This window comes from Amblyomma mixtum, chromosome 1, assembly GCF_055824585.1.
Source record: "Amblyomma mixtum isolate Tamu chromosome 1, ASM5582458v1, whole genome shotgun sequence".
NCBI classification, from domain to species: domain Eukaryota; kingdom Metazoa; phylum Arthropoda; class Arachnida; order Ixodida; family Ixodidae; genus Amblyomma; species Amblyomma mixtum.
In genome coordinates, this window is record NC_143012.1 from 7,834,822 (window position 1) to 7,856,411 (window position 21,590).

At 44.4% G+C, this 21,590-nt stretch overlaps 1 protein-coding gene and 1 non-coding gene across 2 annotated transcripts in view; one reads left to right on the top strand and one right to left on the bottom strand.

The window, feature by feature from the left end:
* Positions 1 to 21,590, bottom strand: part of LOC149365395 (QRFP-like peptide receptor) — a 96,032-nt gene that overhangs the window by 21,924 nt on the left and 52,518 nt on the right. The gene's annotated exons all lie outside the window — the stretch shown is intronic.
* On the top strand, positions 10,127 to 10,202 carry TRNAS-AGA (transfer RNA serine (anticodon AGA)). Its single transcript has one exon. It is a non-coding gene; the product is annotated as a tRNA-Ser (tRNA).

Genomic DNA, 21,590 nt, shown 5'->3' on the forward strand with positions numbered 1-21,590 from the left:
GCAAGTCCTATCGACATAGACATAGCAACATGGCGGCGCCCAGAGCCTTGCGTGACGTTAGGTCATGCCGCAGCTGACTGTGCTGGTGAGCTCCTTTGTGGCTATACCTGCCAATGTGCGTCCGACTCTGATTCGTGCCATGGCGAACCAAGGCTGTGGAAAGCCATCCGCGAAGCTGCTGCATCCCAGCAACGCGCTTTTGTGCTTATGGCATGCTAGCCTTAATCAATGCTGTGTACTAGTAATTTTCTGTGATATTTCCACTCCTCTAAGAATAATGTTCTAGACTTTGATATTTTTTGTGCAGCCACACACACCTTTTGTGTACTTTTACTCATTGATAGTTGAACTGTGATGTTCTTTGATGCTCAAATAAATGTTTTGTAGTGGTTAAATGCGTCTGTCCTTCACTATTCGATGTTCGATTCGATATTCGGAGCTAAGTATTCGTATTCGATTCGTATTCGAAAATTTTGATATTCGCACACCCCTAGTTGTATTCTTTGCATTTATATTTTATATCCTCTACATTATATATTATATTCTCACGTTTTATATTCTTTTATATTTATATTCTCACGTTTATATTCTTTATATTATTTATATTATTCTTTATATTATTTATATTTATATTCTCACGTTTTATATCCTATTAAGTGTAGATTTCTTAACAAATCTGAATAAATAAAGGGCGCCTAAAATAACCGCCAGGTTCGAGTTTTCGTGCTATCTCTCCAGCATCCTTGGAGTGAACGATTTTACGCAAGCACGTTATCCGAAAGCGGTAATCACCGAAAGACGTTGAAAAAAAGTAACTCCGGAGTACATGCGCTCTGTTGCCGCCTAATGTTAACACGGTACATCGCTTAGACGGATTCCCAGCGGTGTAACACGGTACTTCGTGCATCAGAAGCACGCAGTTTTGCCTTAACGCTCCGTTCCGTGCGCGGCTCACATTAATTTCTCGCCACTACACACCCACTTCGGGGTCCCGTTAGAACTGTTGCAAATCCACGTTTCGCTCCTTTCGCAAACTGCGGGCTGGCGTGCCTCTAGCATCACCAGCGAACACCCTATTCGGAACAGCCTGCCGGAGTAGAGCGGTATATACGATCGTTGCATCGTTCCCCGGCTGCGTTCAGACGAAAAAGGGCAAATCACGGCGAGGGCGAGTTTTCGCTGATTACTTTCTAACTCAATTAGGGCCTCTGTTTCTCTCTCTCTAGCACAGCGAGACTGTTCTGCTTTAACCACGCCGCGGAACAATAGAGAACCTCTCCGTTCCGTTGTTTGCGCATCGCATCGGTTCTTCCTCAGGCGTGTATTGACAAACGGGCCCCAGCCGCTCCAGAAAGCTTACATCTTCCGTTCCACCGATCAGTAACGCCCGGTTTATATACGGCTTTCCCTTGCGGGTAGTGGAAATGCCTTCTCCTGTTTGCGGACGAGAAGTGAGGTCCATTAAGTCAGTCTTATATTGCATTTTTGCACTGAGGTATGGTCGTGAGTTTTTATACCTATCTTCCCGTTCACCTCCCAGCCAGAGACAACGTCTGCTTAATTGAACTGCGCCAGGAAAGAAAGAAAAAGAGATTGAAGAACGCCGGTCATCAGTGGAAAGTTTCGGGGACCGATATTTTGGTTTTACCGTGCGGTGAGTCTATCGGCACGACCACGGCGCTATACTGCGCATGCCTGAAGCCATCTGCGAGCGTACAGAGCTGGATGTAGTCCTATAGCCTCTAGCCATTCCGAGAGTCCACAGCCATAGAGTTTCTTACTATTACCTAGAGGGAAAGCTGGCAAGCCGTCTATGGGAGTTTGCATGGAGACCCCACGTGACCACCTCAGCCACCATGGGCGCTCAAAGCATCATGGGGCGGTGAGCTACTTGTTGCGGAACTGCAACTTTTGGCCAAAAAATAATGGAAAAATAAAGCTGTTTGATAACTACAAACCTCCTAACATTCAATATCTTGTCTAATGATTACAACAACCGAGCAGAAAAGCATTTAAGTGCAAAGTTTGCCTAAAATAATTGATGACTAGCTTTCCTATTGGCCAAGTGATGAACACAAAAAAAACTAATATTTCGTAATTAACAGGCGCACTTTTAAAAGTAAATATGTTTTAAAAAAAAATGTTGTTGTTTAGATACTTTAAGAGGTTTTTTAATGGCATTTCGGATGAGTAAAACCTTTTATTGGCGTCGTGTGTCGTCGCGTTTTCACTACTATGGCATTTGCACACTGCGTTCGCGCGAAAGTCGTCTGCGCACAGACGAACTACGTTTTCGGCATGAAACGCCTTAGTACTGCCACTCTGTGTTCCCGAAAAACTACGACTGTGCCGCAACAAGTAGCTCACCGGCCCATGATGCTTTGAGCGTCCATGGTGGCTGAAGTGCAGCGCCGCCAGCTTTCCCTCTAGGTAGTAGTAAGAAACTCTATGTCCACAGCCATATGTAGGAGCTGAGCCAGGGGTAAGAAACTAGTTTATAACATGCTCCAGCCAATCAAAACGTCAGCGCCAATTTCTCACATAGCGGCCGGAAGAAAGCCGGCTGGAGTGTAGCGTGTTTATCACGGTGACGATATTCAGAAGAACAAAGAGACTGCCTCATACAATTTGGCCATCGCCGCAGCCATTGAGGCACCGTGCATGGGAAGAAATGATCCATGATTAAGCATTGATTGTCCCCCGGTCACCAGATGCGCTGAGGTAGATGAAACCAAAACTAACTGGAGTTTCTTACCCCTGGCCGAGCTCTCATTCATTCATTCATTCATTCATTCATTCATTCATTCATTCATTCATTCATTCATTCATTCATTCATTCATTCATTCATTCATTCATTCATTCATTCATTCATTCATTCATTCATTAAAAGACTGTCATGATGCCAAAACGCAAGGTGACATCATATTTCATCTGATGACTGTTCAGCAAGCAGTGTAGCAGAGTTTAAGTAAACCACCCCTAGTTAGCACCCTTTCAGAACTGCTAGGCAGAAGCGCATCATTGCACCAAAGTATTTTGAAAGAATGTCATTATGGGCTAGATGGTGCATATTATTTGAGACTGAAAAACCAATACCGCTAAATAGAGACGCACACAAGAAAGACTGACGCAGTACATGCGCTAAAGTAGCAGATTAAACACTGCTATTATCTAGCAGTCAATTTCGTGTCGCGCCCAAGGCTATTCTGGTCTAAGATGAGAGCGGAGCGCGGCGCACGTGGCAGAAAGGAAAATTGAGATGGTATTTAAAGGACTGACGGGGGAAAATGTTTGGGCAGGGCGACTTCTTTCGATATCGGCAGTACAGTTCGTATCACGTTCGTAGAACCGTTTTCGTTAATGTTGAGTGCAGATAGATCGATGCAGTTTTTGTCGTGCTTCGTCTCGTGCTGTAGCGGTTAAGCGATGCGCCACTGGCCTGCGATGGCAGGTGCTCCCAGCGCTGGGCTTTGTGCGACCGAGGTTACTCTCGCCGAGCGACCAATCAATAATTTAACTGCCAACTGCAATATGCCGCTTCAGGGAGTTAAACTTCACAAATGATAACTATCTATTTGCATTTTAAATATTGACAGACTACCCAATATAGTAGCACTAACAAAATTATGCTCAGCTTTCATCAAAAGTGTGAACATTGCGTTTAGTATACATAGAAATTAACTTCGCCACTTCAGTACTTCAGAATGTAACATACTCTTATCCTTTTTGTATTATGCATTCATGAAGTCACCTCATTCACGCCACTGTTGATGGGGTAACCACTGCTAGTTATCCTCTGTGCTACAGTTTCAAAACTGGGAGATCCACAGTATCACACGCTTTTTCTAGTAATGCTCATTCCTTGCTGCATATAACATCCTGTCAATCCACAACATTTTTCAGTATCAGCTTAGTGTCATGTTTTCCAAGCTAATAAAACAGACCGTACCTTCCCAATTAATCAAACCCATTTCGTTGACTAACTGCATTTACACTAAATTTTCCAGTAGAACAAATTTCTGCTTCAAAAAGCCCATTCTATTATGGAAAAACGGCGTCATCTTTTGAAGCTAGTTTATTTTGGAACGCAATGCCATATTTGTTGAACACTTCGTTATCTTTCAAGAATAAGCCGAAGTTCTTCCTAATGCAAAATTGACGTCTTTTTGTTGGTGAATGATTTTATTACTTTTCTTATTAAGATGACTGACTGCGTTTGTGCCTTGTTTTCCTCATAATTTTTTTTTTGTAGTTAGTTGTAAAGAAGCGGCTTGATAGTCTGTTATTACTTTTTTATATGTTGTATTGGTCTTTTGAGGGTTCCGGTACGTTCATTTTACTTTAAGATGTTCGCCTGTTTCATTTATGTGTGTGTTTGTTTACTTAGTTGTTTATTTAATCCTACTGTCAGCCTGAGCCAAAACAGGACTTACAGGATGTTTACGATCTGAAAAAACAAAACAAATCACTGAAACTGTACAATCCAGTGGCATAGTTTACATGTTGTAATCATTCTCGAACGAACAAATATTGTTATTTGAAATGAAAAATGCAAGGCCACAGTCACTGATAGCGTAAGCACTGTTTGATTTACATCTACTTTGTGCTGTTAATGTTTTTTGCGTACATCTTTAGCACGACTACGGATTACGTGAAAATTGTCCTGAATATTAGGAGATGCATTTCGCAGCGTGTCGCTTAGAACAACGGACGACGTCAACTCTGATTGCAGCTCCAAAACTCATTTCACATTGGGATTTGTGGCCATTGGGTCTTTTTTTATCTTTACGTGTTTTTTCTAAACCTTGTTCTGAAAGCTAGCCTTCTGGATTGTTAGTTCTTTGTTTTATGCAAATTAGTACTCCATACCCTACCTCCCACCCCTCTCGGGTAAAATTCTGAACGAAGGTCTACAGAGGTACAGTATTTGTCAGAAATATACAGCCCAAGCGGTTTGCTTCCACGCCCTGTAGTGAAGTTCTTAAGCACAGTTGACAGTCCTAAGCTTGGGAGGGTTGAGGACTTGAGTTCTTCGCGCATTCGTGAGATTAGGGTCCCTGAGTATGCAAGAGGAGCCGCGCTGCAGGGCTCTGAAGCAGACCCCTTGGGCTGTATACTTCTGACAAAGGCTGAACATTGACAAATAAATAAATATTTACCTGTATTCGACGCCTTTTTCTTTTATTGCTTTTGCGTTCTTGATATGACACTTGACAACTATTAAACATAACACTTACCTTTTTTCTAGGTTTTATCAAAATAGGAGACATCCGGAAGAACATAATTGCCTAGTGCGATTACGTGGGGAGTCGACCCAAATAATTGGAGTCCAGAAGGAGGCCATCTCTATGGAAGAGGATATAGGGTGTCTGCGAATCCCATCGTCCTTCGTTGATTGATCGAAAGCCACTGAAGGAAACGCAAGTGTTTGATCCCGTGGTATTTTGATGCTATATATGTCCCAAACTCAGCACGAAGCAACCCCGAACTTAGAAGACTTGCTACGTGTTTGTCTTAGAAACCTGGTCCGCCTGTTTACGTGAGCTCCGTAATAAATTTGAAGCTCAGATGTTCTCTCAACTAGGAGCGTTTAGGGTAGATCGGCCGCATTTTTTGTTGAATTTTGGTAGCATTTTCATGAGTAATTTTTGACGACACATGGGAATCGGAAGACCAGCTTTGGCTTGTTGAACGGCTTGGCTCGTTGAAAAATTTTAGAATCACGTTATAGTTCTTTGGGCGAGGACTGAGAAGTTAAAGGGGCATTTAGAAGGCTGTAACGACAAGAAGCACGAGGGAGACCAAGTACTGCGGCGTATGCGAAATGTAATTAGTAGAAACTTTAGTAGATCTGCAGGCACAAAACGGCCCGGTAACAAGATACAGAAACGGATAGACTTACTTCCAGAGAGATGTAACCCAACAATTTCAAATGGGTAAAGGTAGGAGAGCTTGCAGCGAAGAATACTGCTTTAGGACCAGACAGCATTCGTATTGAGTTATTCTGCCAACTTGGGCAGCAGAGTAAAGCAATTTTTACTGCGGTAATAGAAAAGGCGACAAAAAGTAAGCAAGTCCCTCAATATGGCGTCTAATTAAATTCTCAAAAATTTTTAAAAGCAAGGAAAAGAAAAGCACGTTGAAATCCGGCGAACTAAGTCGATATATAGGTAATTCGATGTATAAACATAGAAATAGATAAGCTTATCTGTAAGCTAGAAGCCGGAATATATTGCATCCATGCTATTAACGCGTCTTTAGCAGCGACATGCCGTCCGTCGGCGTGCTTGCAGCAGGGTCGCGGGTGTTGCAAGGCTTAAATCTGCTTCACAACAAAGCTTCGAGGGACAGTTCTTTCGAACTACCTACTGCCTATCGTAAGATCTTTAATCCTGTTACCAGTGCGCTGTAAATAGAACAATCACTCGTTAAATTGAAACTACCGTGGATCTCGCGACGTCCTCGGCCGCGAAACAAGCGAAGCATGCCAGGCCAAGGCCGCCACTAGGCTGTTGTTAGGCTCGCTTCAGCGCACGACAGATATGCGGTGAGGAAAACCAATGCAGGACATCGAAAGCCACGCTCGAGCACACCCCATGTTCCCCTTGTCACACTGTTTCACAGCACTAGCACTGCAAGCAGGTGCCTAAGGCCACGCAACTGAACTGTCTCCGTACGCGAAAAGGGATTGAAGAGCGTTGTTAGGCGAAGCTCCACTTGCAGGGGCATGGTGAGCAGTTGTGTTCATCCAATAACAGACGAAATTGCAGTTTATATACTGCGCATTTTTTTTTCACATTTTTTTCTCACAAGATTTGCAAGAGGATAATTTGTGCGTTCGATATAGACAACGATTCGAAATCTCCGGGTTCTTTATATCCGGGCTCGACTGTCTTAATAGGCTTGCAATGCGGGCGATAAAGGTGGAGCCACCAACGTGGTTGAAAAAAAAACAACATTGAAACAGTTCCAGAACGAATCTAGGCAAGAGAAGTGTCTCAAAGATAGCCTTTCTATTGTAACTCAGCGCACGGAAATTTCAACAGCTGAAGAGGGATTGCAATGGAAGGGGTTTCTGGATATTGAAGGAGCTTACGGAAAGGACAAATTAAGGAGCGGTTTTGGAGTGTTCTGGAAGGTTCTGCAGCTGCAGTGCATAGTAACGGGTTTTATTAAAGTTCTCACTGTGATCAATGAAAATAATATGGCTCAGATTTCATGTGGGGGGGGGGGGGGGGGGGGGGGCAGCATATGGCAGGTTCTCTCAGATTATGAATGGCAGTTTACCGATATCCCTCAAGAGAAAGGTATAGAACAGCTGTACCTTACCGGTACTCACCTATAGGGCAGAAACGTGGAGGCCAACGAAGAGGGTTAAGCTTAAGTTAAGGACAACGCAGCGAGCTATGGACAGAAAAATGATAGGTGCAACGCTAAGAGACCGGAAGCGGGCAGAGTGGGCGAGGGAACAAACGCCCATTGATGAAATCGTAGTCGAAATCAAGAGGAAGAAGAAAGTGTGTTTCAAGAGAAGGCAAGCGTAGCAGGGGGCGGCAGAAAGCTAGGTGGGCGGGTGAGATTAAGAAGATTGCGGGGATACAGTGGCGACAACTGACAAAGGACAGGGTTAATTGGAGAGACATGGGAAAGGCCTTTGCCCTACAATGTGAGTAGTCAGGCTGATGATGATGATGAGAAGGGCCAGAGTGTGCCGAGCGATTGAAGGTGTAGATAGGGCTAACAATGGGCTATCCATTGTCCCAGTTGTTTTCAAGCTTTGCACGGCTGGCATCGAGCGCAAGTTAGCGGACAGAAAGTCAGGCTTTAAGTTAGGCTGGCTATAACCGAAACGGACAAACAGTAAAGCAGAGGCTTCTTTGCTTAATGTATGCTGAAGACGGTCTTGTTAGCTGAATATAAGCGAGATTTACAGAGACTAATGGATATCTGTGAGGACGAGACCAACTTCAAGTTGCGTTTCAGCTGTAGAAGTCATCCAGGAGGTGACCGCGGCCACATTTATTTCACGGATCCCGAGCGTACTCTAGCGCGTGCGAGCGACCCTTCTTCCACTTCGGCATTTCGGCTATACCGGCCGCGCGGGTCGCTACACAGCACGGAAAAGTTAGCCGTTATGCCATTTAATGGCTAGAGGACTTGCGAAGACATGAAAAAAAGACTAGAATAACAAAAGCTAATGAAAACAAAAACATGTAATAGCGTACAAATGAAGGCAAGAAGTATTGAAGCATTCATAAAGAACTTTTCCTGAATAAAAGAAAAATTGGCAGGAGGAATGCAGCAGGGATGAAATACAAAGCTTTACGTGGTTTTAATAAATATAAAATAGTGTCCGTAATATAGAAAGGGATAATGATCCTGGGGCTTACGTTTGCTGTTAGACTACCGTTCGTGAAAGCAGATGTTCGGTCAGGGCTAAAAGAAAACCTGAGAGCAATGACCCTCCTATTTCTGGCAGCCCATGGGGAAACTACGATCGGAGCTTTAGCGGCAGATCTGCGTTGGGCATGCATTGAAGCAGACAAGCGCAAGGTATAATACCCTTTGAAGAAAGGCTTATGGGCATGGGGGAACCAAGTAGGCAAGTAGAGTATTTAAGCAGATATACCTTAAAATCGTGGACATGCAATGAAGAAAGTTTATGACAAAGTGTATGCCTCCCACAAGTCGAAGAGCGAAAGCACTACGAAGAGCATTATGACAGGAAAAGAAGCAGAGGAAGCTAAATGGGCGGACAGAATGAAAGTAAAGCAGTCGTCTCCAGTCTACCGCGTCTGGAAAAAAATCATATGGGAAAAATCCTCCCACAGTACACCTAGCAAAGGTTTGCTCTTCGATGCCCGATGAGTGTTGTTTAAGAAGAAAAACTTACGAGCAGGAGTAACCATGGCAGGACGAGTCATGTTTGCTTTCGGATGGAACCCAGAAACAATTCGGCCCGTTATAATGGAATACGAAAGTATCCGAGTGATCATGAAGACGGGAAACCAACAGCAAACGAAATTGGGCAGAAGTAGAAATTAACAAAATAAAACTTGAATGTTGATGAAAAATAAGCGGACAGACAAGGAAGGTAAGCGGGGCACGATACAACTTAATTAGAGGCAATAGATTGTTCCTGAAAAAAGCGGAGTCAAATATGTCTATCTCAGACAAATTACCGTTCGCCAGCACCTCGATTCCACCGATCAAGTGCTTGCAAAAAAAAAGCCATGACATACCCACGCTGTAGGAATGCCAATATCTCGAAGTGTGGGTAAACGTAGTAAAAATGCACATGAAAAAGCGTGAAAACACTACTAGAACGAAATGGCGAAGAAATGCCTCAATAACGACGCAAGAGCATTATGGGCGTACAGCTCGGATGTAGTACTGAGAGGTATTTTGGAAAGGAATAATGGTGCCAGGGCTTACTTTTGGGAGTGTGGTATTCTGCCAAAGGGCAGGAGTTCAGTCGGGGCTAGAAGTAGATCAGAGAGCTGTCGGCACGTTAGCAATAGATTCCCTCGGCGAAACCAAGAATGAGGCAGTGCAGCAGGACATGGGCTATAATACGGGAGCTCAGAGCAATATATATTTTATGAGGAACGCCTGAAAAAATTGGACAATAACAATTGGCAACTAAGGTATTCAAATACGTGCACACAAACAGTGTTTACTCACAGAGGCGGAAAAGGACTGGAAAACTAGATATTAAGTATGGAGGGAACAAGAACGGGTAAACATAGACTTTGAAACCCCAGGTAAACAATGCATACGGTAAGAACTGTATTAATTCAATGAAAAAAAAAAGCAGACTCTGAAACTGCATAGATAACGAAAAGGGTGAACCAAAAGGATTTCTTCGATGCCAATTCAACTGGCAGCGCCCCCAACTATTTGAAGCGAGATCAAGGTTGCCTGGAACGAAAAGATATGAAAAAAAAATTTAACCAGGAAGGTGAAAGATGTGTATTGTGCGGTAAATCTGTAAAAACAATCGAAGATATTTTACTTGGATGTGGCAGCACTCATACAGATGTGGATGCAGGCACATTCACTCTCCCTGAGGTCCTAGGTTCATTAAAGTACACATTAATACCCCCGAATGCAGCAGATTGGACAGCCGTCACCGTAGCTCAGTTGGTAGGACGTCGGACGAGAAATTCGGAGGTCATGGGTTCGAATCCCACCGGCGGCATATGGTTGTTTCTTCTTCTGATTTTATTATCTGCATTAATGAAAAGCTATATATTAAAAAAAGACATCCCCTATGCTCCTTGATTCCGGTGGCCGTTGGCTTTTGTCATGTATTAGTAATGTGGGGATAGGCAAGCAATGCCGACGATTTCTTCTGGCACGGCAGCAGAAACAATCATAAAAAAAAATGACGCTGGGCACTCTCAGCCAGTTGCTTGGAGGCAATCCTTTGTCGAGCAAAATAATTAAAGCCATCGCTTGTAGCACTACGTGGTATATGCCTTCCACTTTCACTGACAGCTACTAAGGCATCAACGAGGTTAGAAACGGCTGTCCGGAGCGTTACGCCTTCGGGTCTAACTCAGCGAATCAGTTTGAAATACTGTGTTTCCCCGTGGTAGGATGGTTAATTGTCAGGCCTGAGGGCGTAATCTTTTTGTGCTCATGTCCACACTTAGGCTTTGAGATGTAAAATAAAATTTATCCCTAGTAGCATGTCCCCAGAGCTGCCACGCAAGGATACAAACGCCTGAGAAACCTAACGTATCCATGGCTGCAATACAGTCGCAAAAAAGAATGAAGAAAATACGGCATGCTTTCCTGTGCCCCGCCAGAGAGATACAAAGCCGCAGTGCGCGTCAACTGTGGCTGCCACGCTTTAGGATAGAGACAAAACAAAAACTTCCCATGCCGATGTATGGATCTAATGGATCCCATGCCAATGTAGGTTACGTTAACGCAACGATAAGTCTATGCCACCATAACCAGTGTAATGTGCCTCTCGAGAAGCTATCGGCAAAAAACAAATACTGCTTTAACGAAAAGCTCGTAACGGTCTCCTTGTAGGGTGTGTAGTGGAAGGCCGTTTATTGTGCCTGTAAAACGCGCTGACTCGAAGGTCATCGGCGGGAAAAGGCGCCCTGAAAGAAGGCTCAAAGTGAAACTCAATGTTTGCTGTTTGTTAGCGTTAAGGTGATGAAGATTTGCCGTAGCCATCATTGCCACATTCTCAAAAAAGGAAAAAAACATGCAGTCAGCAAGGACAATTTGGTAATCTAATGCTATGAGCAATCGGTAGTGCTTCAAACAGCACAGTGTTGTTAGGCCCTTTCACTTTCGTCTAACCATTTCCTGCAGTGCATTTGCTCAAAGAAATACTAGACTAAGTGTTTTGGACAGGCGTTCGCATTGCAAAGTGCTAGGTCACGAAAAAATGAGAACTGCGCTCATGTACCCAACATTCACGCATGATGAATCTAGGCCTGTGCGTTACAGATGTTACAGTTGGTGGTAGTGTTAGAATACCGCTCTGTGTTTCTTTAGCTTCGCCAAGTAAACAGTACGATTATGTTCAAACACGTCAAAGCAATATTCGGCTCCTACGCTCAAATTTCCACGACGGCCACAAAAACTGCACTGGGAAGTTCTTTCTGAGAAAATCCTACGCCTAAAGCGCTGTTGTTCGTCTCATTGGTGTCGGCATCAAACTTCAGTGCAGCCAGTGATGTTCCTTGCATCAAACGAAAATTCCCTCGCTCTAAAAGCCCTTTCCTCAAAAAATCCTTACCTTAGGCCATTTTTCCCTGCCGTGCTTTCGAAAACCACAATTTTTTCTCTGCCTTTATCATGGTATTTTTTCATTATTCTTTGCTCTCCTCCATTGCTGTTCGCTGTTGATCTTCACTCGTTGCAAGCGTCACAGCACGACATTAATCATGCATGCTTTCATCACTTACCACTCTGCAGAAGCATGCTTGGGTTGCACAACCGCTGTGTGGTGCATCTGCAGGCGCCATTACAATCACGTAATGCTCCATGGTGGAGTGGTGGAGCAGCCATCGCATGTTCGAGAGGTGCTAGGCTCGAATGCCATTAACGTAAGAACAAAGGCTCCGTCAGATCGAACCCCAAGCCCAACACTTCCAATCGTGTCAACATCCGTAAATGCGGGAGCCCGGCCGCGGAAAGCCAGCTTCCACAAGTGAGAACGACTGGTCTCCGGAGGAACAGGGACTCGAACCAAGATCCTCCAGTAAAGACTCGAGAAACCACTACAAATTTTGTTTTCATCTACTAAGGCTACTTTCCAAGGAAGCGTTCGCCTTCAAGCAGAGGTGCCAGATCAGAAAAGAGAACTCTCGTTTATTCATTAAAAAAAATTGCAAAAATCACTTCATTCTACGTTGAGGCTCTATTTCAAATTTTAAGGAGTGACCGCTTCTTTCCACGCGATAAGAAAATTAATTTCAAAGAGTTTCTTGAAAGTTTTTACTAGTGGATAGATCTGTAAGTTTGTTTGCTAATAGTCTGAACTATCACGAGGAATGTGTGCGAATGTGAGCCTACGGTAGAATTCAAACCAAATATCTAAATGAAAAAGTTTTGATTCACAAAGGCAGGAGAAACGGATCAAGAGAACAAGGCTACGAAAGGAAGGAAGGAAGGAAGGAGGGAAGGAGGGAAGGAGGGAAGGAGGGAAGGAAGGAGGGAGGGAAGGAGGGAGGGAGGGAAGGAGGGAGGGAATGAAGGAGGGAGGGAGGGAGGGAGGGAAGGAAGGAGGGAGGGAAGGAGGGAGGGAAGGAAGAGAGAGAGAAAAACAAATATAGAAAGAAAGAGAGAGGGCGAGAAAGAGAAAGAAAGGATAAGAAGGAAAAAAGGAGAGAAGGAAAGAAGAAAAGAAAGGAGGAAAGAAAGGAGGAAAGGAGGAAGAAGGAAAGAGGGAACGCTATTATGGAGAAGGCACGTTGCGGTGAAATATTACATCAGGATTCGCATTCGTAGGCAAAATAAAGAATAAATAAATAAATTAATTAAAATAAAGAAATAAATAATCTCTTGATATAGTATTTATTATTTGACTGCACAGCCTAGTGGAACTAGAACATCTGAACCGGAACTGTGTCATTTGTTTCGACAAAGTCTCCTTTCTGCTAAATGGTTAATCTGAGAGAATGGTTAATCTGGAGTGGCACTCCGTCTTGGTGATGTGCTCAGCCTTACCTCCTGTCTATTGCCCTGTTGTTCTCTATTTATGCGATGTCTTTCGTGGCGTTTCCCGAAAGTTTTGTAAATAGTTAATGTAAATATAACATTATTCCAGGCTAATATGTACCATATTCAGAAAAAAAGTCCCGCCGTGGTCGAGTGGGGAAATGCTACGCTGCACAAGTAAACGGTTCTCAGATGAAACTTGGGCTGCTGCAGTGTATTTTTTTTTAGAAAAAGTACAGCCTTTGTGAACTGGACCAGTGTCCCAAGTTCCTGTTAACATCATGCAAGCTAGAAAAGGTAGTCGCACGAAAATCTCCTTAGATGAGGAACAACTCGCATAATTTCGGTGGCGCAAGATTCTGTTCTCAGTGCAGCATTTTTCCAAAGCATTAAATTTTTAAGCAGAACTGGCAGAACGAGGCAATATGTTCGAATGTGCTCCTTTTTCGGGGAACCCGCAGCTACTGTATACGATGATGTATTCAATAATTGAAAGCTAACCTTGCGTACTGATGTGATCAGAAGTTGGATGGTAGGAAAAGGATTTTATTTTTCTCGTTCGATATCAACTACACTGGAAGCGAATTTGTGCTCCAGTTCTCTTGTTGTAGTAGTCATTTTTGCGATCAACTTCAAAACTTAATGGGAACGGGCCACTGATGCGGGTGCTTTGGCGAAATGGCAAAAGCGACATCGGATGCCTCGTTGCGCAAAATGTCATTTCTGGCCCCACCACCCTGCTCCCCCGCTTTTTCGTACGGGTATCAGGAACCGTGCACGCGGCTTTTCTTATTGGAGCGAATCCAAGTTGGTCTGGTTCTTCCTTGAATTCTGCCGCACTGCTGACGCCAGCGTGGTTCTGGGAATTGATTACAAAGATGGAGTCTAGTAGATATACTTTTGCTGAGCGATGCAGTCTGTGCTGTACCTCGCGTTATTCCAGTGTGCAGAGAACGAACTTCTGTGCGCTTTTTTTGTTCTTGTTGTTGCTTATTTCGTGTTTCCCAACGTGCAGAAAATGCTGGGAACGTAGCTTATCTATTGTGTAAAACCCAATTCCCTGCGTAAATATATATCTGTATCTACGATCACTGCTGAAACTTTTTCTACGCTAGGGTGAAAAATGTAAGAGGCAGAAATTTGTAATATAAATCCATCTAATATATAGCGCCGGATTGGCGGCGTCGTAGACACTTTTGCTTCTTGACTAGGAGAAGCTAAGTAGAAATGAATTACTTCTTTATAATCATTTATAAATGAATTTAGAAATGATTATCAATTATCCAATATTAACGCTTTCCTAAAAATTGCCAGCGAGGTGTGACGGACCCCATGCGGTTACGCGAAATCGAAGCGAGGAGGATATTGAGCAGGGGAATAGGGACAGATATGGCACTAACCGCTTACACTGAAAAATGCATTTTATACATACTTTGTCCTTTGCTGAGAAGGGACGATAGTGATACTGTAGCAGGACTCCTCCTTCTAAAGCTATGGCACCGCGTACTGCCATGCACTTTCAGGTCTGGTTCATGAGCATTGGGTGACAACACCAGCTACATTCGCAAAAGCGGCTGTTCTTGGTCTTACAAGGTGACTCACCAGCGAAGAAAGTAAGAATTTTTTCATTATGTAATAAGACGTCGTTTGCCACAGAAGAAGCCCTGTGTTTGATTATCGGTGTAAACAATGCTACAGACGATAGTTTCAAAGATGCAGTTTGCAGTTGGGACCCTCATCGATTATTTATATAAACTAAACGTTTGGCGCAGCAACAGAGACTCTCTAGACATGTGATAGTCGTTGGGACCTAAATCAAAAAAAAAAAAAGGTGGATGTTTCATTACTTCAAATTCTATAGTAGCCAGTTTTTAACGGCTATGAAGGCTTCGTGTGCTGAGGCACGGCCATGCCAGAACAGCACTCTTTTTGACATCTTTCCACAACGTTTTTTGACCAGCTTATGCCAGACTTTGTGAAGCCCACCCACCTCACCATCGCAACTACATCCCTGTCCCGTAACATATATTCCGCCATTCTGCGGGTGACTTGCGTTCAGAATTACCAAAGAATGGCCAGAGAAGTCACCATGAAAAAAATGCTTCTAGTAAGTACGGAGGCATTTGGCAACCCTGTTTAACGAAATCTTCGTAACATCTTGAACATTATTTTGTATGCAGCCTACGCACCCTCGTTAATCGTGTACGGTCTCTGCTATGCAGTTAGGTGATATCCCTCTGTGTTCCAAAACCATTTCATGATCTGCGTCCACATTTTCACAAGAGTTCGTATCCACATGCCTCCCAAGAGACTATTCGTTTTCGGTGCTGAACTGACCTGTCTTGAATCTGGAAACCGACCATTTCACTGCGGCATATGAAGCGACACAGTCCGCTAGAGTTGCTGACAGAGTATCAAAAATATACTTTCCAGATTTTCTTTGTACTGAGAGCAAATTCATCACAGCACGGCAAACGTTCGGCATAAAATCCCCATCAATCGTCGATTACTACAGCTCGGGACCACTTGGTTGATATTAACGAAGTCAACAGCCATCGAAACCAAGGAAAGCATAGGGGATTGTATCTTGTTTTTAATTTATAGCGGTGATTAATGTTAAATTAGTACTTTCATTACTTTATGACCCAGAATCAATTGGTAAAAAGTAGAAGAAAAAACTGCACGGGACATTTCAGCTCCGCCTTAACAGTATGACGTGATAGCGTGAACGGGTTAAAGCCCATAAATGCGGAATTGGTCTTCCTTTACTTAACATTCATCGATCCCTGGGAGTCCTCACACCACTGCTGGGGCAGCGGTGAAGCGATTAAGCGGTGCGCCATTGCCCTGCGATTGCAGCTGCTGCCACCGGTGGGGCTTGTGCGACCCAGGTTGTTGCTCTTACCGAGCAACCTCTCGCTACCAATCATTAATTCAGCTGCCACCTTCCACGGTTTTCCGTTTGCTGACAATGCGGTGGGCAGGTTGTGAAGGCGCCACACAAGACAGTTTTAGTATAGCGTACGCAAAACCTTTGCGTACGCAATAAAATAGCGCATGTAGAATGCGCATGCGCAGAACGCTAAACGAAGCTTAGCTTTTAGCGTACGCACGCAATTTTCTGGAAATAGCGTAGCGTTTTTACGGGGCTTGCGGAGACAACATGGCGGCGCCTTGTTTGCCCGCTTCGGTTCTAAAATACCTCGTCATTGAGTTATTCGGCGCTCAACTGGCAATAAATGGTGGTATTCGCTTCCGCTTTCTGTCGTTTCACTGGGACGCAATGTTATGTGCGATAACATGCCGGTACTCTTGAGATAGCAGTCTGTTTTCAAGCCCGTAAGCCTAACGACAGGTTGTGTACACTGTCGTCATGGCAGCGGCCATTTTTAGCACTTCTCAAAACGACCTCAATTTTTTTTCCGACTTGTGGTAGCGCTAGGTACTTACCCAAACGGGGCTGAACCTGGATGTTGTATGTCTACTTAGCGCCTGTTGCGGAACGGTCCGCAAACGCTCACCTAAAGGTGTTGTTCGCGCTTTGAATTTAGTGTACGCAAACATCTTGCGTGTTGCGTACGCAAAAAACGCAAACGCTATACTAAAACTGTCTACAGTCACGTAACCTGCAACTAACGCTATCACGTTAAAACAACAAAGTACTGCCAGTGGGATCCGAACCCACGACCTCCTTATTTCACATACGGTTTTCTACCAAGTCAGTTGTGGCGGCGGCTGTCTAATCTTCTTCTTTTGCTGGTATTTACGCTGCAAATAACTTACATTTGAAAGTGTTCACCAGCGCAGCCCTCGCTCATAGCGGTGGACGTAGTACGCCTTCTGTATTACCGCGAGTGACACAGGAAACTATGCGAGCACCCTATAATCCTACCTATGGAACCAATACTGCCAGAACCGAAACTCTCGTTAAGCTATTGACTTAGTGTTCTGTCAGTCCTGCCTTTCATTTTCTGGGCTGAGCAGCCTTTCGCAAGCCTTCCCACACCATCCATTCAAATACTTACTATGCTGGTCCCTAGCAATCTCACCGTTAGATGATGCGAATCTGTCGCGTCCTTACCATTATTGTCCTTTCGCGCAGCACTCCGTTTACCTTCGGCCTTTACCATAGGCCCCAGATTGCTGGCTGCTATGAAGGGAGCGTTTACAAATCCACGCCTTCACATAAATATAGATCAGTTAATTAATAGGATAACAATACTGCGTGCTTGTCGATCCTATACAAATGCCAGACAGATTGCACCAAGAAAGCTGGCACACTCTTGTTTACCTCGTCGAGTCTTCTGACAAACGCGGCGGTAAATAGTGCCCGCGGCTTGAAGACAGATCCCGTAAATTAAAAACCTTAACTTCTAACTTAAATTAAAAACAAAGAAATAGAAATTAAAAGTAAATTGGCGCAAGTTTGGGCAAGCAAACGGCGCTTTCTCGAAGCACCGCGGTGTTTACACAGCTCTTCGAAGCAGCGAAATTGGAGACCCCGTTGCCCTCAGTACTCTGATTTCGTTCAACAAGTGAGGCGCGTTTGTCGTGCAGGATCCTGTTTGTGTGGGAAGCGGGTCATGTTTGCACAAAGTACTCGAGCCTCCGCTGCTGTTGTTTGTTGCAGTGCGTCACCAATACATGCCCGTCTCCAGCCCAGCGCCTAGCAACAGTGTTTTCGCCCCGTAACAATACCGGCATGTCTAAGCTATGCGGAAGAAAGCAGTTTATGAATGTGCAGTCAACTTCTCCTCAACTCTCTCTCTCTCTCCTAAAATTAACCGTGTCTATGGGAATGACACATTTAAAAAAAAAACCTTTCAAATTTGCATACATTGTTGACGGTATAAACCTTGTTGAAGTGAATGCTTATAGACACGTCAGGCCCTGGATCATCAGTGACCTCAGCTAGAGCAAACATATAGAATGTGCAACTGTTACTCGAAAATTCAAGCTGTTTATTCTAAGGTGTGCTCTCAGACTTTCAACCCTTTCAATTCGTCTTCATGACTATAAATCAACTTCTCTTCCTATCACGTATATGCCTCCATTATCTAAGACACTTACACTAAAAGTAACATTAACAAGTTAGTTGAAGTGCAGATAAAGGGGTAAGATTTATTTTTAACAGAATTAAACTAGTCTCAGTTACTGGTTCATTAAAAAGAGATAACTTGTCATTAATAAGTTAAACAAATCGTATCAGCATAATTTTGTTCTTATTGTAATTAATGAGAGGGGACTATAAAACCAATATTTCCTAAATAATCTCTTAAACACATATGCAGCAAGGCAAAGACATCCTTTAACAGTGGCTCCATTTGAGCCGCGCGAGAACAGTTTAAAGTATTTTTTTTCGAAGAACAGCAACTGACTGCAATAACCGTAGTGACATTGAAGGCTTGCAGTCATCCTTAACTTCATTTGCTTCCCTCTTTCGATAAGATTCTTTGATACCGACGTTTTTTGTTATTACTTATTTTGCTCCAATCTGCCACGTTTTATTGGTGCTTTGCCATTGTATTGCCTTATACGTGGTTCTCCTACCCTGCTAGAATAAAAAAAAAGTGGAATAGCAATATCCGATGGCAGGTCCACGCTGAAGCTCCGCTCACGGAGGGCTCCCAATAATACCTCTCGTTGTAAAATATCAGGCACGTAGCTGTGAAGCTCTTAGTTTCGCTTTGGTGTGCGATAATAATTCTCGATCCGTTTATCGCAACCAAACCTTTCCTTGGTTGGGTTGACTACATGACTTGGTGTCTAATGGCAAAGTATACTTTGCAGGAATATCCATTCGCAGCGGCTCGTTTTAGCGCAGCCACTCATTCACTTCGATAGTTGGATCGACCACACAGCAGATCCTTTAATGGCGCAATATGCTTAACGGATAAAAGCACTCATATGACGACTCTTCGTTTACAACCCGTTTAACACAGCCAAATATTCGCTTTGTGAGTTGCGTTCGTCACATGACATTTGTACAAGCGGCAAAGCACGCTTTAGAGGCAAAACATTGTTCGGAATCAAAAGAAAACATTCGACAGAAGTCTGTCTGGTTGGGAAATTTAATGTTAGGAGAAGGTAAGTGACGCCAACCAAGTAAAATACAGGAAAAACACGACGTTTCGGGACCGGCTCGGCCCCTTCTTCACGGTGTGACTACGGGCGAGCGCAGCTTGGCTTTTTAAGCCCCTGTGTGGAGGACCTGCGGGTCAATGGCCGCAGCCCATGGACGTAGGATGAGGGGAGAGTCCCCAGGGAACGATTAACATTCTCTCGTGTTTGCTGTATGTGCCACGACTCGAGTAGAAGCCTCCTGCGTGGGTTAGCTTCCGTTTCCAATACAATGGTGCTGTCGAAGTCAATTGGGTGGTCACACCCTTCACAGTGTTCGGCCACGGCGCTGCGTTGACGATTCATGTGACGGACGTCCGCTTTGTGTTGGTTCATCCTTTCCGCGAAGTTCTTCGTTTCCCCTATGTACGACGCCGGGCAGACGGAACACGGAATTTTGTACACGACGCCCTGGGCCTTTTCTCTGGGCTGCCGGTTTTTTGGGCGGGGGAGAAGGCGACCGATAGTGCTGGTCGGTTACTGTTGAACATGAACTGTTGAACTGTTGAACATGAACAGCAGGGCAGCCTGCCTTTTCTGGATGTCCTACTTACAAGGCACGACAAAGGCCTGCAGTCCTCGGTGCACAGGAAGCCAACCCACACAGGACGGTACCTACATTTCGATTCGAACCATCCCATCCCGCACAAAGCATCTGTCGTGACGTCATTACTGAAGAGAGCCGACTCCATATGTTCCTCAAGTGAAGATAAAAGGAAGGAGAAGAACCGAGTCATTTCTGACCTCCAAAAGAACGGCTACCCAAGCTCATTCTTCCGGCGCATTATCAGGAAGCAAGAAAGGCAAAACAAAATCCGGTCTATTATTTCCTCAGACGCATGCCAGAAGCGGAAACGTGTTTGCATCCCCTATGTGAGAGGCGTGAGCGAGACGCTCGGTCGCATTCTCGGAAAAGAAGGGGTGCTGACAACGCACAAACCGACCAGCACTATCGGTCGCCTTCTCCCCCGCCCAAAAAACCGGCAGCCCAGAGAAAAGGCCCAGGGCGTCGTGTACAAAATTCCGTGTTCCGTCTGCCCGGCGTCGTACATAGGGGAAACGAAGAACTTCGCGGAAAGGATGAACCAACACAAAGCGGACGTCCGTCACATGAATCGTCAACGCAGCGCCGTGGCCGAACACTGTGAAGGGTGTGACCACCCAATTGACTTCGACAGCACCATTGTATTGGAAACGGAAGCTAACCCACGCAGGAGGCTTCTACTCGAGTCGTGGCACATACAGCAAACACGAGAGAATGTTAATCGTTCCCTGGGGACTCTCCCCTCATCCTACGTCCATGGGCTGCGGCCATTGACCCGCAGGTCCTCCACACAGGGGCTTAAAAAGCCAAGCTGCGCTCGCCCGTAGTCACACCGTGAAGAAGGGGCCGAGCCGGTCCCGAAACGTCGTGTTTTTCCTGTATTTTACTTGGTTGGCGTCACTTACCTTCTCCTAACATTGTTCGGAATGGTTAGGCACATTATTTTCCTCGCTAGTGGCTACACTGCCCGATGCAAAAGCTTTTAAGCAAGAAATGGTTTCACGCGACAGCGTCTGGGAATTGGTCGAAAGAGTCGTGACGTCACACGGTGAACTATAGAATTAAAATGATTAAACACGACTTAAATTTTGCTGTAATGCCGTAACCTGACTGAAGCGTTATTATTACATAAGGATAAGCAAGTTAATTACGTTGAAAGAAAAGGTAATTATTTGGGAATTGAACCCATCACCGTTGAGGTGCGAGCCAGTCAAGCTACTTGTAGCCACTGAGGCATGTTCGTTTGAATTGGTTAAGGGGCACTTTGCGTGTCTTGTGGTTTATCACGTGGTCTAGTATGCCTAACGTTGTTTGCTAATGAATGTGTGTGATTAGAAAGAGCTACTAATTAAGAAGTAAAGCGGCAAACAACCATGAAAGCTCTCGCGTCATACCCTTCAGTCGGAGCTTAAGTGTCGTCCTAATATTTAGCTCACATTCTCGGCGAACTGAAGCAAACTCTTTCTGAACCTGAAAAACAACATGAACTTGAATATGGAGAAGGACATAAACCTGAACCTATCAGAATTATTATGAGATTTTTCGTCAATACTGTTAGCAGCCTAAAAAAAAAAAGCCGCCATACTTACAGTCCCCAGCGGGATTCGAACTAGCTGCGGTGCAAAGAGAGTAGCTTTGTTTCGCAATGCATTACACCACTCCTTCATCGCTCTTTGACGGGCTGCCTCTCCAGAGGCGCGTTGCAATTCGTCTTCGCCATTTCTCCTCCGTTTG